Raw genomic sequence first — 16,243 nt, forward strand, 5'->3', positions numbered from 1 at the left:
ACCCCTGAGTCTCTCAGTTCCCTTCACCCCCAGACCCCCCCCGCCGCAACAGCTAACTCTTCTCCCCCCCGGTCCCCCCACGGCAACTAACCCCGCCCAGGGAGACTCGCCCTGTCCCCCCATGGCAGCTAACCCTGCCTAGGGAGACTTTCTCGCCCCCCTCCTGCCATGGCAGCTAACCCTGCCTGGGGAGACTTCCCCCCACGGAAGCTAACCCTGCCTGGGTAGCCCGCCCTAGCTCACCTCAGCTCTGCCTCATCCGCTGATCACGCTGGCGCTGCTCTAAGTCTCCTCCCCGCCTAGGCGTGCAGCACTGATTGGAGGAGACTTAGAGCTGGGCTGTGTGCTCAGTGGAGGAGGCAGAGTGGAGGTAAGCTGGGGCGGGGAGTTGTTCCCCTGTGCGCCTCCCCCCCCTCCCCCCCGTTACGGCAGGCAGCCCTGCCTGTGTGCCCCCCCACCCAGCTCACCTCCACTCCACCTCCTTGCCTGAGGGGACTTTTAGGCGCCCCCAACCACTAGGCGCCCTAGGCGGCCGCCTAGTTTGCCTAAATGGTTCCACCGGCCCTGGCTGTATTTAGTCTTACTGCAGATGACATTGTTTATATCTGTTTCTTTATTGAATCCTACAAAGCTCTCTTTTAGCCATATCTTGCACCAATGAATCCCACAAGTTAGTTATGCCTTGAGTTAATATCATTGGGTGTCCACTTTCTTAGTTTATTCTGAGAGTAAATAGGAGCACGTTATTGACCTGTATACCATTAAGCATTTTATATATCCTATTCAGCTCACCTATTGATCTCCTGTCTAAACTACAGAGATGGTCTTGTTCACACAAGGAACTCTTTCCATGCCTCTAATCATCATTGTTGCTCTTCTGTGAACCTTCTCTATTTCTGCTCTAGCCTTTTTTTAATTGAATTATATTTTTGCTGACTAGAATTGAGTGCAGTATTACAAATGAGGATGTACAGCCAATTTATATAAAGATGCTATATTATCTCTTTCTTAATAAAACCTAACATAATTTGTTTTTACCAGCACTGCATAATAAACAGATATGTTTCTTTAGTTATACACAATGAAGACTCAGTCTTTCCTCATAGACATAGAATCATAGACTTTAAGGTCAGAAGGGACCATTACGATCGTCTAGTCTGACCTCCTGCACGACGCAGGTCACAGAATCTCACCCACTTACTCCTCTAATAAACCCTAACCTCTGTCTGAGCTATTGAAGTCCTCAAATCATGGTTTAAATACTTCAAGGTGCAGAGAATCCTCCAGCAAGTGACCTGTGCCCCACGCTGCAGAGGAAGGTGAAAAACTTCCAGGGTCTCTGCCCGTCTGCCCTGGAGAAAAATTCCTTTCCGACCCCAAATATGATGATCAGCTAAACCTTGAGCATGTGGGCAAGACTCACCAGCCAGACATCCAGGGAAGAATTCTCTGTCGTAACTCAGATTCCACCCCATCTAACATACCGTCGCAGGCCATTGGGCATATTTACCGCTAATAGTCAAAAGATCAATTAATTGCCAAAATTAGAATATCCCATCATACCATCCCTTCCATAAACTTATCAAGCTTAGTCTTGAAGCCAGATATGTCTTTTGCCCCCACTGCTCCCCTTGGAAGGCTGTTCCAGAACTTCACTCTTCTGATGGTTAGAAACCTTGTTCTAATTTCAAGTCTAAACTTCCTAGTGTCCAGCTGATATCCATTTGTTCTTGTGTCCACATTAGTACTGATCTTAAATAATTCCTCTCCTTCCCTAGTATTTATCCCTCTGATATATTTATAGAGAGCAATCATATCTCCCCTCAGCCTTCTTTTGTTAGGCTAAACAAGCCACGTTCTTTGAGTCTCCTTTCATAAGACAGATTTTCCATTCCTCGGATCATCCTAGTCGCCCTTCTTTGTACCTGTTCCAGTTTGAATTCATCCTTCTTAAACATGGGAGACCAGAACTGCAAACAATATTTCAGATGAGGTCCCACCAGTCCCTTGTATAATGGTGGATTCGGTTAATTTAGAGCCAATCAGTGTGCATGATTAGCTCAAATTGTTCTTTTCAGTTTGCATTACCTCAGAGTTGTCTTTGCTGAATTTTTATCTGTCATTGTCTTGTCCAGTATCCTTCTCATCCACCGAAATCCACAGAAGGAGGCTATGAGGAGGACAGCTCTGATAGGATTCTTTTTAGAGGTCCTCCTCAAATGTTCCATTTAGAGGAGATGGTGCTGGAGTCCTTCTCAGTGGAATGGACTACAGATCTGCTTCCAAATACCAAATCTCTCTTCCTCCTCCCCTTTCACATAGGCAGGGGAAATGCAAATGTGGTGAGTCCTCTCTGTGTCAGAATCAGGCATGATGGGGTCATCCAGGCTGTTGTTAGGACCTTGTTAAGTTCCTCATGTTCTTCTGTAGTGTTGACTAGTTTACATAACTTATCTGCAGATTTTGCCACCATACTCTTCACACTCATTTTCAGATCCTTTAATAATGATATGAAATTACGTTAGTCTGAAAAAGATTCCTTTGGACATACTCCCTATTAACCTCTTTACACATTGAAAATTAATGATTTATTCCCATTTTCTGTTTTCTCCGTCTTGACTAGTTTCTTACTAAGAACAGAACATCATCTCTCATTCTGTGACTACATAGTTTCCATAGTAGCCTTCTGTGAGGGACTTATATGAACTTTCAAAAGGATTTTACCAAATTATATCTTCTGGTTCTCCTTTATCCATTTAATTTGACTTATTCAAATAATTATAGGAGATCAGAAAGGCAGTGTAAATTTATAGAGCCATGTTGATTTGTCTCTCTGATATCACCATCAGACATGAAATGCGAGTAGCCTATAACAGCAGGGAAAATGTACAGTTCTTCTCCTCACTGCATTTACAAGTGAAGACATCTACATAGTTTATGCTTGGGGAAACCATCAAATAAAATAGAAAGAGACACAGCTGAAGATATGATGAAACTCTGAGAAAGCTGCTACTTTAGAATGTGGCCCTTCAGAATCATACAAATTTTACTGAAACCTCCACTTTAACTGGTAAGATGAACATTGGTCATTACAAGACTGCTTAGGCCTCACAATCATGTGTCTCAGTACAGTAACAAAATATTCCCTTATAATGCAAAACCGCACATGGATCCCAAATTTAATTACCTTCATTGGAATCCATGGTAACACGGTCCCTGGTATAACGTGATCCCCGCATTAACGCGGAACCACGCACGGATCCAAAACTCTGCGTTCTAGCGCGCGTCCAGTGTATAAGTTTGATTAGTAAGTGCATTTATTCCTTCTATTCCCACCTTCCCCTTTTTTATAACTTCTGTAGTGGAGAAGTCTGTAATATTTTGCCATTCCAAAAAATAGATACTGAAACTATAATTTTATGGAGATGGAGTAGCAGTTAACTGATACCCTTCAAGGTAAATATTCTCCTCTAGTAAATATATAGGACAGTGGAATTTAAATAGTAAACCCAAGACAAATGTAGCAAGAACTTTGAAATGTTCCTCATTCTTTCCATTCCATAATAAAATAGTGGAATGACACTAACCTAGTAGTCATTACTTAATACTTTTGGGTTAGAAAATAGAAACCTCCAAGTATCTAAGGATTTGAAAAAACATGTTGATCTAATTCCCAAGAAAATGAATGAAAAATTGGCTTATGAAACTCTTATTTAAATACTTTATAATTTCATTATCCTTTTTTATTTTATTTTTTATTGACCTTTCCTAACATGTTATTTATAAAGTAGTATAAAATGTGAACCTTTTATTAGTCCTTGTTACATTAATGCGTGGTGCCTCACAATATTTAGCACCACATTTAAGAAATTAAATAGCAAAAATCTATATTAAAATAAAGTTTTCTTATTGCTATAAAAGTTTTCCGGAACATAAATACTCTCACCATCCTGAAGAGATTAGTCTTAGTAAGATCAGATAAGCACAAGACGTAGGAAAGCTGGATTTACTTTAAGGAGGGCAGAGAGGGAATGTCTCTGAGGAAGCCAAGGAGGTTGTTCAGGAGTAGTTGGCGGCAGTCTAGAAGGCAGAGGTCTAAGAATGGAAGAAGGAGATGAAGGAAGGAGGAAGGCAAGTGTTCAGGGGGAGGAGGAAGAAAGCATGGGAAATTGAGGGTAGAAGAAATAATGAGAGCAAAGATGTAAGTGGAAGACAGATTATGTAGACCTTTCTAGATGATGAAAAGGAGCTTTAATTTTATACAACAAGAGATTGGAAGGATGGAAGAATTAATAGGCTGCAGGTTTAAAACAAACAAAAGGAAGTACTACTTCACACAATGCAAAGTCAACCGGTGGAACTCATTGCCAGGGTGATATTGTGAAGGCTAAAACTATAACTGGGTTCAAAAGAGAATTAGATAAGTTCATGGAGGACAGGTCTGTCAGTGGCTATTAACCAATATGATCAGGGATGCAATCCCATGCTCTGGATCTCATCAGCCTCTAATTGCCAGAAACTGTGAGTGGATGACAGGGGATGGATCACTTGATATAAATATATTCTGTTCATTCCCTCTGAAGCATCTGTCATTGGCTACTATTGGAAGACAAGATACTGGACTAAATGGACCATTGGTCTGACCCAGTATGATCATTCTTATGTTCTTAAGAATAAAATGTGGTATTCAAATGGTATGTGAGAAAACTAACATTAGTAGCATATTGGAATGGTAAAAAATAATTGAAAGTTATAAGAATCAAGATAAGAGGATGATTGGGTGTAGACATGTTTTGAGCAGTGGTCATAATGAGAAAAGGATATAGAAATATTAAAGAGGAAGAAACAACTGGAATTACAGGGAGTGGATACATGAAGAGGAGGAGAGAGAATATAGATTTTGGAAGTATTGTAAAGTTTTCAGAGAAGGGAGAGGTTTTAGTAGAAAATCTTAAATCTGTTTTAATATGTCTTAAATTTGAAATGGCAGTTAAACATGCAAGAATAGATTCTTCTTCGAATAGCGTCCCTATGGGTGCTTCACCTTAGGTGTGTATGTGTCCCTGTACCTAGGATCTGAGATTTTCAGTAGCAGTGCCTGTTGGACTACACACGAGCTCCTTCTCCTCGGTCTTACATTGTGAATGGCAGTTATATAGCGCTGTTTAGACCAACCACCATCAGTTCCTTTGCAACCGCCCTTGGCCAGAAATGGAGTCCTTGCAGAGTCCTTTCTAGCCAAGTGCCTTTAGTGCCCTTTATAATTTTTTTTTTAAAATTTAGCTCGTTAATAGTTGCTTCCATTTTCTTTCCATTTATCTCCTTGTTTAAAAAAAAATCTTTTTTTTCTTCCTCCTCGTTACCCTTTAGGTCAGATTGATGCTTCCCTAGATTCTTCCCTTCACAGGAGTTATCCCTACATGGGATTATACCAGGATACCCCGGGTTCAAAAGGTGCGTCTCCTGCAGGGAGGCCATCCCCATGAGCAATGGGCACTCCCGGTGCATTCGTTGCTTGGGAGAAGTGCACTTCCCACAAAAAAGCACCTACAGTCTCAAGCTCAAAACTCGGGCCCGAAAAGCCCATGAATTGAATCTGAAACTTTTTAAGATGCAGAGTTTGCTGCAGCCAACCTCAGACCCCAGCCCTGGCATTTCTCCAGAGTAGTGATCACCGACATCTGCTGCCTTACACTCTCCACTATTCATGAAGAGAGAGGCAGCAGACTCTCACAAAGAGAATAAGAAAAGGGCCACAAGTTTGCCTACCAAAGAACTATCCCAGAGAGTTCCCTGACAAGGTCGGGAGCCTCCACTTCGTCAGGTACTAAGCACAGTATCTTTGACTCCCCTGAGATCTCCAGTACCAATACTGCCAATAAGTCCAAGGACCCCAAGAAGGCTGGCCTAGACAAGACAGCACTATCAGGTGATAGAGGCAAAGACAGCACAGAGTACACCACCTAAACACACAGTACCAAGCACTTTGGCACTGACACACTGACAAGAACTTTGCCACCACCTGTCTCACAATCAACAGAGCGCATAGTCATCTTGGCACCGTCAGCGCCAACAGTATTGGCATTGATGCACATGTCTCCGATGGTACCAATGTTGATGCCGGTACTGCAGGAATTTAGATTCCCAAAAGACCTGGTCATCTCTGAGACTCTGGAATCACCCCTGCTTCGCACTGAGCTCCCAGCAGTAGACACCTGTCCTTCCAGAGTGCAACCGGTACCACATTGTTCACTATCACCATCTGGGACTGCTTGCTCCTTCTCTAGTGAAGATGATGAAGTTCTGTATTCAGTGATATTGTGTACCCCCCACCCTCATATCATGGGACTACACAGTGTGAACCGCACACACATACTAGATACCAGGAGACCAGATGTGATTCAGGGCCTTGGTATGGGCACCCCATGGAAACACCCCCAAGCCTGTGCCCATGCAATGGCCTTGCTGGGATTCATGGATTGCTTTTACACAACAGTTTCCCAGAGGGAGAGTACTCAGAGGGAAAGACCTAGACACTCTATCCTCCTCGGTATCCAGATCTCAGCCTGAAGGACAATCTTTTGAGAAGCAGGAGAGAATAGAGGAAACTACACCTTGGACCAACATCTTGTTATCTTCACTGGACAAGACAATTATGCCACACACTCTCTCTCCCCACCCACCCCCAACATCAGTAGATGGCTTCAAACAATTTCAAGAGCTAGTCCAAAAAATTGCAGACTCTCATGATCCCATTGGAGGAAGTGAGAGAATCACAGCACAAGTTGCTGGACATACTGTGAACCTCCACATCTGCCAAGATAGCTCTTCCTATCAATGAAGCCCTTTTAGACCCAGCCAAGATTTGTCTGGCAGATTCCAGCCACGATACCCTGCACACGTAAGAGGGGCAGTAAAAAGTATTATGTCCCCTTCAAGGATGTAGATTTCTTATTCATGCATCCCACACCAAATTATCTGGTGGTCAGTGAACTGAATGAAAGGGGGAAGCAACATCACTCCAAGATGACCCCCAACCAGTGGCAGATTATTGCACAGGCCCATGCCCAGGGGCCCCAACCAATTTGGGCACCCCCACAGGGGCTCCAGAACTCTGGCCCTGACCCATGCTCCTCCTCTCCCTTGGGGCCCTGCCGCACTGCTTCTCCTCTTCCCCTTTAGGCCATGCCCCCAGGCCAGGCCAGAAGCCGGAGCCCAGCTGTAGTAGAATGAGCATATTTCTTCCTCGCCCACTCATCTTCCTCCAGCAGAGCTATCCCAAGCCCTGTCCCCCTTCCCCAAGTCCGTTTTTGGCAAAACTGGGCATTTGTCCTGTTTGCTCTTGCCAAATGATCATCAGTTGGCAAGAGCAAATGGGGCAAATGCCTAGTTTTCCCAAAAAAGTTGGGATGTCTGAGACAGGGCTTAAAAAGGGGACTGTCCCCGTTAAAATGGGATGTATGGTCACCCGAGGCTACAGTAATAGCTGCCCGGGCAGCTATGGGGAGCCCTTTACCCTCCACTTAGGGTGACCAGATGTCCCAATTTTATAGGGACAGTCCTGATTTTGGGGGGCTTTTTCTTATATAGGTACCTATTTCCCCCCCCCCCACTTCCTGTCCTGATTTTTCACATTTGCTATCTGGTCATCCTACCTCTGCAGGGGCCAGGGTGCCCAAGAGCAGCACCCAGCCCACGTCCCTGCTTCCCCTCCCCCGGGGCATGATGCCCAGGGCAGGTGGAAGGTCCAGGGCTTCCTACAGCTGCCTGGGCTCCCTGAGCAGCTCTTACCATGACCCAGCTTCTGGCCAGGCCAGAAGGAAGGGCCATGGAGGGGAAGAGAGGAGCAGGATGCAGGGCCTCACTGCAGGGAAGGTGGGTGGGGGGAAATGTTCTTTGTGCTCAGGGCCTCAATATATCTTAATCCACCTCTGCCTGCTACGATACGGACTGGAAGAGACTGGATCTCTTTGGACAAAAGATATATACTCATCAGCAACTCTGTAATTCAGAATTGCTGATCGTGAGGCACTTATGTCAAATTATAGTCATACAAATTACTCGAAGTTAGGGATGTAATCAATAAAATCATGTGAGGACCAAAAAGAACAGTTCTAGGCAATCATCACAGAGTGTCAGCTGCTGGCAGGGATGGCACTGCAAGTGTCTTTGGATGCTGCTGACACAGCTGCCCAATCAATAGCAACATCAGTGGTCATGAGACTGGCTTCACTTGTCAGGGTTCCCAAGGGAAGTACAGGCTACAGCAGAGAATCTTCCATTTGACGGCTCTAACTTATTCGCTGAGCGCACTGATGAATCTCTTTATTCCCTAAAGGATTCAAGATCAGCACTGAGATCACTCAGCATTTATAGACCAGCACAGAGGAGAAGACCAGGTAAATGCCACCCTACTCCCCGATCAGGATCCCTGACCTCTCTGCCACCTCACTGTCAGGGACCACTTAAATGGAGACCGCCTCCAACACAATCTATGTCTTACCCACCTAGCTCAAAACAAGTTTTTAGAATTTAGTTGAGTCCCTGAGATGCCTCTTCTTGATCCATGTGCTGCAATTATCAACCAGTGTCCATCAGTTTGGTGACCAGTTGTTCTTCGAGTGCTTGCTAATGTCTATTCCACAGTAGGTGTGCGTGCTTGCTACGTGCACCGGTGCTGGAAATTTTTCCCTCAGCAGAACCAGTAGGGGGAGCACTGTTGCGATCCCTAGAGTGGTGCCATGATAGCACGCTATAAGGGGAGCCGTGTGCTCCCACCACCCTCCGTTCCTTCTTGCCACCAGTGATGGTGCATCGGAACTACTCACTCCAGCTTTGCTGCAGTTCATCCCAGACCCAAGGTTTGTGGTCAATCGGATTGCTGTCCCTTCACATAAACATGAGGGCGATATGCTTAGCCTGTGTGGCATTCAGCTCATAGCTACGCGGCAAGGTGGTCAGAGTACTCACAGACAACACTGCCACGGGGTGAGGTGTTGGCCCTCTGCCAGGAAGCCCTCAGCCTCTGGGAGTTCTGTATAGCCCACAACATCTCCCTGAAGGCTTTCCACCTGCCAGGTGTCAACAACATGCAGGCCGATATGCTTGAGCAAGGTTTTCTTCTCCCAACATGAGTGGTTGCTCCACCCAGAAGTCACTCATCAGCTCTTCCGAGCGTGGGGCACTCCCCAAGTAGACTTGTTTGTGACCCGACAGAACTGCTGTTGCCACAGATTCTGCTCCAGGGCAGGTGTGGGGAGGAACGCGATCTCGGATGCCTTCCTCCTGTCATGGTCGGGTCAACTCCTTTACGCTTTCCCCTGTTTCCCTTCATTGTCAAGGTCCTGGAGAAAGTAAAAACAAACAAGACATGCATCCTTTTTATCACCCCAGCTTGGTCCTGGCAGCATTGGTATGGGACCCTTCTAGGCTTACTCGTGGCCCCTCCCCGGCTGTTGCCACTCCATCTGGACCTTCTCTCCCAGGACTGGGGCTGCCTTCTCCACCCCAATCTGACGAGCCTCCATCTGACAGCGTGGCTGATCAGTGGCTAGATGTGGAGGAGAGAATGTGTTTGGAGAAGATCAGGCGTGTCCTCCTCAAAAGTAGGAGGCCATCCACGCATTGAGTGGGTGGGAAAGCGGGGTGTTTCCCCAATGTCTGCCTCGCTCCAACTTATCCTTGAGTACTTGCTTCACCTTAGGACCCAAGGCCTGGCCCCTTCCTCTGTCAGAGTGCACCTGGCGGCTATTTCAGCGTTCCATCCGCCGGGGCAGGGCTGCTCAGTTTTCTCCCATGCCATGACCAGGCGTTTCCTCAAGGGGCTGGACTGGTCCTTCCCTTATGTTAGAACCCCTGTCCCTCAATGAGACCTAAATTTGGTGCTGTCTTGCCTTACGGGGCTCCCGTTCAAACTCCTGGCCACATGCTAATTGTCTCATCTTTCCTGGAAGCTAGCCTTCCTCGTGGCCATCACGTCAGCCTGGCAGGTCTCGGAGCTCAGTGCCTTGATCTGCGACTCCCGCTTACGCTGTCTTTCACAAAGACAAGGTTCAGCTCCATCCACACCTTGCATTCCTCCCTAAGGTGGTCTCTGTTTTTCACATGAGCCAGGACATCTTCCTACCTGTTCTCTGCCCTAACCCACATACCTCTAACGAGGAACGCCGCCTCCATACGCTCGACGTACGCAGAGCTCTGGCCTTTTATCTGGAGTGGACTAAGCCATTCCACAGGTCTTCGCAACTCTTTGTTGCTTCGGCCGAGCGAATGAGGGGCCAACCGATCTCCACCCAGAGGCTTTCCCGGTGGATTACATTGTGCATCTACACATGCTACGACCTAGCAGGGGTTCCCGCACCACCTATTCTAAGGGCTCATTTGACAAGGGCCCAGGCCTCTTCAGCTGCCTTTGTGGCCCATGTCCCTATCCAGGATATCTGTAGAGCCGCTACCTGGTCCTCAGTACACATCACACTATGCGATCGTCTCCCACACCAGGGATGACGCTGTAGGGCTGTGCTTCATCCAGGGAATCTGTAAACTCCTACCCACCTCCATCAGACACAGCTTGTAATCACCTACTGTGGAATACACATGAGCAAGCACTTGAAGAAGAAAGGACAGTTACCTGTTCCATAACTGGCGTTCTTCGAGATGTGTTGCTCATGTCTGTTCCACGTCCCGCCCTCCTTCCCCTCTGTCGGAGTTGGTCCGGCAAGAGGGAACTGAGGGTCCAGGGAGCGCGCAGCTCTCCTTATAGTGCACTATAGTGGCATCACTCCAGGAGTCGCAGCAGCGCTCCCCCTACAGGTACTGCTGAGGGAAAAACTTCCGGCATCAGTGCACGTGGCGAGCAAGCACACCTACTGTGGAATAGGCATGAGCAACACATCTCGAAGAACTCCAGTTACGGAACAGGTAACTGTCCTATCCTGTTCTATACATCATGGCAGACTATCATCTTGGACAAGTGGATCTTGAAAACTTATCCATGAAGGTTTCTTGATTCCATTTCTCTCCCTCCTACCTCCCATTCCCTCCATTTTCAGGGGCCTCTCTCATGAGCACCTTTACAGGAGGGAATAAACCATCTGCTGCATTTGGGTGCGATAGAACCTGTTACGACCCAGTATAGAGGGAAAGGATTTTATTCCAGCTACTTCTTAATCCCAGAAAAGAACAGGGGCTGGAGACCCATTCTAGACTTAAGAAAAGTCAACAGATTTGTCAAATTACAATTCAGGATGGTCACACTCTCAACAATAATTCCAGTACTGAACCAGGGGGACTGCTTCTTGGCCCCTGGCCTCCAAGGTGTGTATTTCCATGTTACTACACATCTTTCCCACAGGAAATTCCTAAAATTCATTCTGGGACCAGATCACTACCAGTACAAGGTACTACCCTTTGGCCTGTCTACAGCACCCAGAGTATTCTCCAAAGTCCTGGTGGCACACCTCAGAAAGCACAGAATTATGATATTCCCATAATTGGATGATTGTCTAATCAAAGCCACCTCTCAAGACAATGCAGTCATGGCTACACAGATGGCTGTGAACCTTTTCTCACAAGTTGGTCGAGAAATAAACGCTCAAAAAATCAACAGTGACACCAGTACAACACCTAGAATTCATGGTGGCCTACCTCAACACACTGGAGGCCAAAGCCACCTTACCAGCACACACAGATTCACTACCCTAGCAAATTTGATTGCTACAGTACAAGCCAGTCCGCAGGTATCAGCCAGAACCTGTTTTACAACTCCTAGGGCATGTGGCCATGACCACCTTTGTGGTAAAACATGCCAGGCTACATATGCAATGTTTTAAAGGCTGGCTTCAGACAGTATATGCCTTGCACAGGCATAGTCTAAGCAAAACTCTCTCGATTCCAATTGAAATCAAGAACTCCTTGTTCCTACATTCATCTATCAATGAAGATGGCCTTTCTTGTAGCCATCACACCTGCTTGTAGCATGGGGAAAATTGGAACCCTTCTGGCATACCCGTCCTACACAGTCCTCTTCAAAGATAATGTCACATTAAGACCCCACCCAAGGTGCCATCTTCATTCCATCTGAACCAACCTATCCACCTTCCCTCTTTCTTCTCTAAGCCACAAGGAAATAAACAAGAGGCCCTTTTCCACATGCTAGATGTTCGTAGGGCATTGGCCTTCTGTTGTAGCTTTCCTGAACAATGTACCAATACCAAAGATTTGTAGAGCAGCATCCTGGCTGTCAGTGCACTATACAATTGAGCAGGACTTGGCATCAGAGGCTCTGTTAAGGCTGGCTGACTGTCCTATCATCAGTAACAAAGACAAATCTGAAGCCCCAGCCTTCCAACCAGGGGAACTGCTCTACAGTTACCTGAGGTGGAGCATCTATAGGGACACTCCTCAAAGAATAGGAGAAGGTTACTCACTCTGCTATAACTGAGGTTATTTGAGATGTGTGTCCTTATGGGTTCTCCACTACCTACCCTCTGTCCCGTTGCTTTCGAGTTCAAACATGGACTCTGCAGAAGAGAAGAACTGATAGCAATTGGACTGCACAGTGCTATATAGCCACCACTCATGGTGTGGGATGGGGTGCATATGTGGTCCAGTGGGCACTGCTACCAAAAATCTCTGATCCTAGGCGCAGGGACACAGACACATCTAAGGTGGAGCACTCATAGGGGGACACATCTCAAAGAACCTCAGTTACTGCACAGCGTGAGTAACCTTCTCTTCTTCTTTGAGTAGTGTCCCTATAGGTGCTCCACCTTAGGTGGACTGGAGAGCAGTGCCTCCTTTCGTATGTTAGCTGGAAATATGAGGCCAGACTGAGTTGGAAGGTCACCAAAACGGCATTATGAAGTCACCAAAATGGCATTATGGCTCAATTTTTCCATCTGTAAAATGGAGATACTATCTTCTTCAAATCCTGACTCTGTGGAGGCTCCACTTCAGGTGTCAGTGCATCCCGACACCTTTGATCAGGCATTTTGAGGAGAAGTTTCCATTTGGGACTCGTGTGCAGTAGTCATCCTGCGGCACCGTTGGCACCTCATCTAGTGCGCACACAACCTGACCTCCTCAGTTCCTTCTCCACCATCCTTGGCCTGAGACAGAGCTCCACGGCAGTGTCCCAACATCTCTCACAAACCTAAAGAAACATAATTAGAAATAGTTTTAGTTTTTTGCTAGTATAGTTAGTGTTTGGTTAGTCTTAGTCAGTTACGAAAAAATCTGTATGGCTGGCCTCTGATCCAGGGCAACAGATTCTTTCCACGGGAGCTCCCCAGCTATATCCACTTCAACTAAGGACAACGCTCATTCCTCTAAAAGATCAAGGAAAAGAGCCACAACTTCACCACAGAGAGACGAATAGAAAGAAACTGTCTCCTACTAGGTCACTGTCTTTTGGTGCCTACCACCCCGCAGGTGAGCACTTTTGAGGCACAGTGCACCTCCAGCAATGTCTGCACTGGGACCTCTGCCTAGCCCCATCAGAAGGACAAGGAGTCAAGGCATGTATCTAAGACTGCCTTCTCCTCTAAAGCACCAACCATACTGTTAAGAGACATAGCACCGAGGCCCTCACCAGTGATTATGCCTTCACCACCAGTGCTGGCGACCTCATTGCAGTCACCACTCTTGAGCATCGATGGCTCACCTGAGCATACAGCATCAGACCAAGCAGTCTCGCTCACCGCCCCACCATTCTCGAGTGATGATGAGATGAACAGGAAAAGCATACCTTCTCTTCACACCGCTCTTCACCCACAGAACACAGACCACCCTGGGGACCTATTAAATCAAAGGCTCCCTATGGACAAGACATGCAGCCTTGGTATGGTCAACCATGGATGTGCCCACCTATGCCCTTTCCCATGCAGTGGCCAGCCTGGGACCCATGGGCAGCATACAGGACTCATTACAACAGACCTTTAACCCCACCCAGAGATAAAATAAGATCACCACCACCACTCAATAAAAGATTCCCAAGTGACTCTCCATACTCTCAGGATATATCACCTGCAATGAAATGAAGACGTTACTGGACATACCAATGCAGCAGAGATACCTTGTTCCAGCATCAGCAGCAACGACATTACAAACCCAAAAGGCACAGGCAAAGACCACAGAGACATAAAGCATCTCAAACCCAATTCTTGACATCACAATCAACATCAACCAGATTTTCAAAATTATTGCTTGGTTGAGGGTCTGAACGACCTCCCTCACCAGATGGTGCAACTATCAACCAGGCCTTTGGCCACAGCTTACATCCTTTTTACCATGTCTGGCTGTCAGAGATCCCTTTTACCTTAGATGGAAGGTGTTATAGAAGTCTAGTGTTGTAATATCTAGGTACAAAATACCTTTCTTGTTTTGATTTTTATCCCAGTATTAATGTGTATAAGTTTGTTTATGCCAATATAGCAATATACCTTTTCTCATGAGAAATTTTATGTAAGAAAGATTGTTCTAATGGAAAAGTTTTATGAAGGACATTGTTAATATCTGACCCACCCACAGGGGTGCTGGAACTAGGGATGTTGGTGGTGTAGCAGCACCCCCTGGCTTGAAGTAGTAATAGCAGCCAAATACATGGTTTCTGCTTTCAGCACTCCCACTATAAAAATTTGTTCCAGCATCTCTGCCCACCTATATCTATATAGATTAGATTAATGAGAATGCAATGCAGTATTAATAGTTCTTGTATCTTTAGTACTTGCTTTTGGGGTTGTGTGGGGTGAGTATAGGGAGAGAAGTATTTTAAATGGAGAGGGCCAAGAATACAAAATCAGGCCTAGGCTTTCCGTTATTAAATGACAGAATCTTATGATCTGCTCTTGTGAGGTTTTTGACTTGGAATGGTGTATCTTCTGCCAAGATCAGGTGTTCTTGTGAGGCTTCTACTATCTTGAACTGAAATATTGTAAAAATGCCTGTTCTTGTGAGATTTTTGCTGTCTCCAGACCAGAACCAGAAAATAGCCTCCTCCTAGTTTTTCATTAATACTGTAAACAAAGGTTTAAAGGATCTAGGAATATGAATCTAATCCCCTTTCTTCACAAAATTGAATGTCTTTCTAAAATTATGCTCTAGTTCAACCACAGAATAAAGACTTGATTTAAGCATTGCTGGGTGCTGTTCTATGGCCTGCATTATGCAGAAGATCAGATGATCATAATGGATCTTTCTGGCCTTAAAATCAGTAAAAATATAAACTAATGCCGAGAGGCCCCAATCAGAATAGGAGCCCAATTAGGTTTCATATAAACACATACAAAGGCTTGTCCCAAAGAGCTAAGACTAAGGTTAAGATTTTGTCATGGTTATTTTTAGTAAAAGTCACTGGCAATAAATAAAAAATTCACAGGAGCCCATGATCTGTCTGTGACTTTATTAAAAATAATCAGGAGACAGGGCTGGGGGAGGGTGGGGTGGGTAAGGAAGAAGGACAGCTGGAGCTCCAATGGGGGGTATGGGCTGACAGCACCAGCCCCACCGCCATGGGTGGGAGGCACGCACAGCCCCAGCTCCAGCCCTGGCCGCAGCCGCGGTGCATGAGCACACAGCCCCAGCTCCAGCCCTGGCCGCAGCCGCGGTGCACAAGCACACAGCCCCAGCTCCAGCCCTGGGCGCAGCCGCAGTGCAGGAGCACACAGCCCCAGCTCCAGCCCTGGCTGCAGCTACAGCCACGGTGCACGGCCCCAGCCAAAGCTATGGGGCAGGGGTACACAGCCCCAGCGGGGAGAGAGGAGTGGACAACAATGGATGGCTCTGGCCATGGGAGGGCGGCAGCGGCGCAAGACCCACGTCCTGGCCTGGGGGGTGGGAGTTTGTGCATGACTACAGCTCAAGCCCCAGCCAAAGGGGTAGAGGATACACAGCCCCAGCTAAAGGCACACAGTCCTGGCTCCAGCCTCAGCTACGGACCAGGGCACACAGCCCTGGCCAAAGCCACAGTCCCAGCTTCAGTCCCTGACAGCTGAAGCCAAAGAAGTCATGGAGGTCTGGTAAAGTCATGGAATCCTTGACTGCCGTGACTTCTGTGACTAACTAGTATTCTTCTTCGAGTGCTTGCTCATATCCATTCCAGTAGGTGTATGTGCCGCGCGTGCACGTTTGTCGGAGAACTTTTACCCTAGCAACTCCAGCGGGCCGGCAGGTCGCCCCCTAGAGTGGCGCCGCCATGGCGGGTGATATATACCCCTGCCGGCCTGCCCGCTCCTCAGTTCCTTCT

The 16,243-nt window shown here is 46.7% G+C and overlaps 1 protein-coding gene across 8 annotated transcripts in view; it reads left to right on the forward strand.

Moving 5' to 3' along the window:
* The window catches only part of PKNOX1 (PBX/knotted 1 homeobox 1), a 145,146-nt gene that overhangs the window by 29,866 nt on the left and 99,037 nt on the right, over nt 1–16,243 (forward strand). Inside the window, exon 1 of one of the 8 annotated variants that reach the window (XM_075073974.1) lies at nt 3,201–3,307. The exons of the other annotated variants lie outside the window; for them this stretch is intronic. The gene's annotated coding sequence lies outside the window, so the exon portion shown is untranslated. Of the gene's footprint in view, nt 1–3,200; nt 3,308–16,243 lie in introns of those variants that run through there. 8 annotated transcript variants of the gene reach the window in all.

This window comes from Chelonoidis abingdonii, chromosome 1 (assembly GCF_003597395.2).
Source record: "Chelonoidis abingdonii isolate Lonesome George chromosome 1, CheloAbing_2.0, whole genome shotgun sequence".
NCBI classification, from domain to species: Eukaryota; Metazoa; Chordata; order Testudines; family Testudinidae; genus Chelonoidis; species Chelonoidis abingdonii.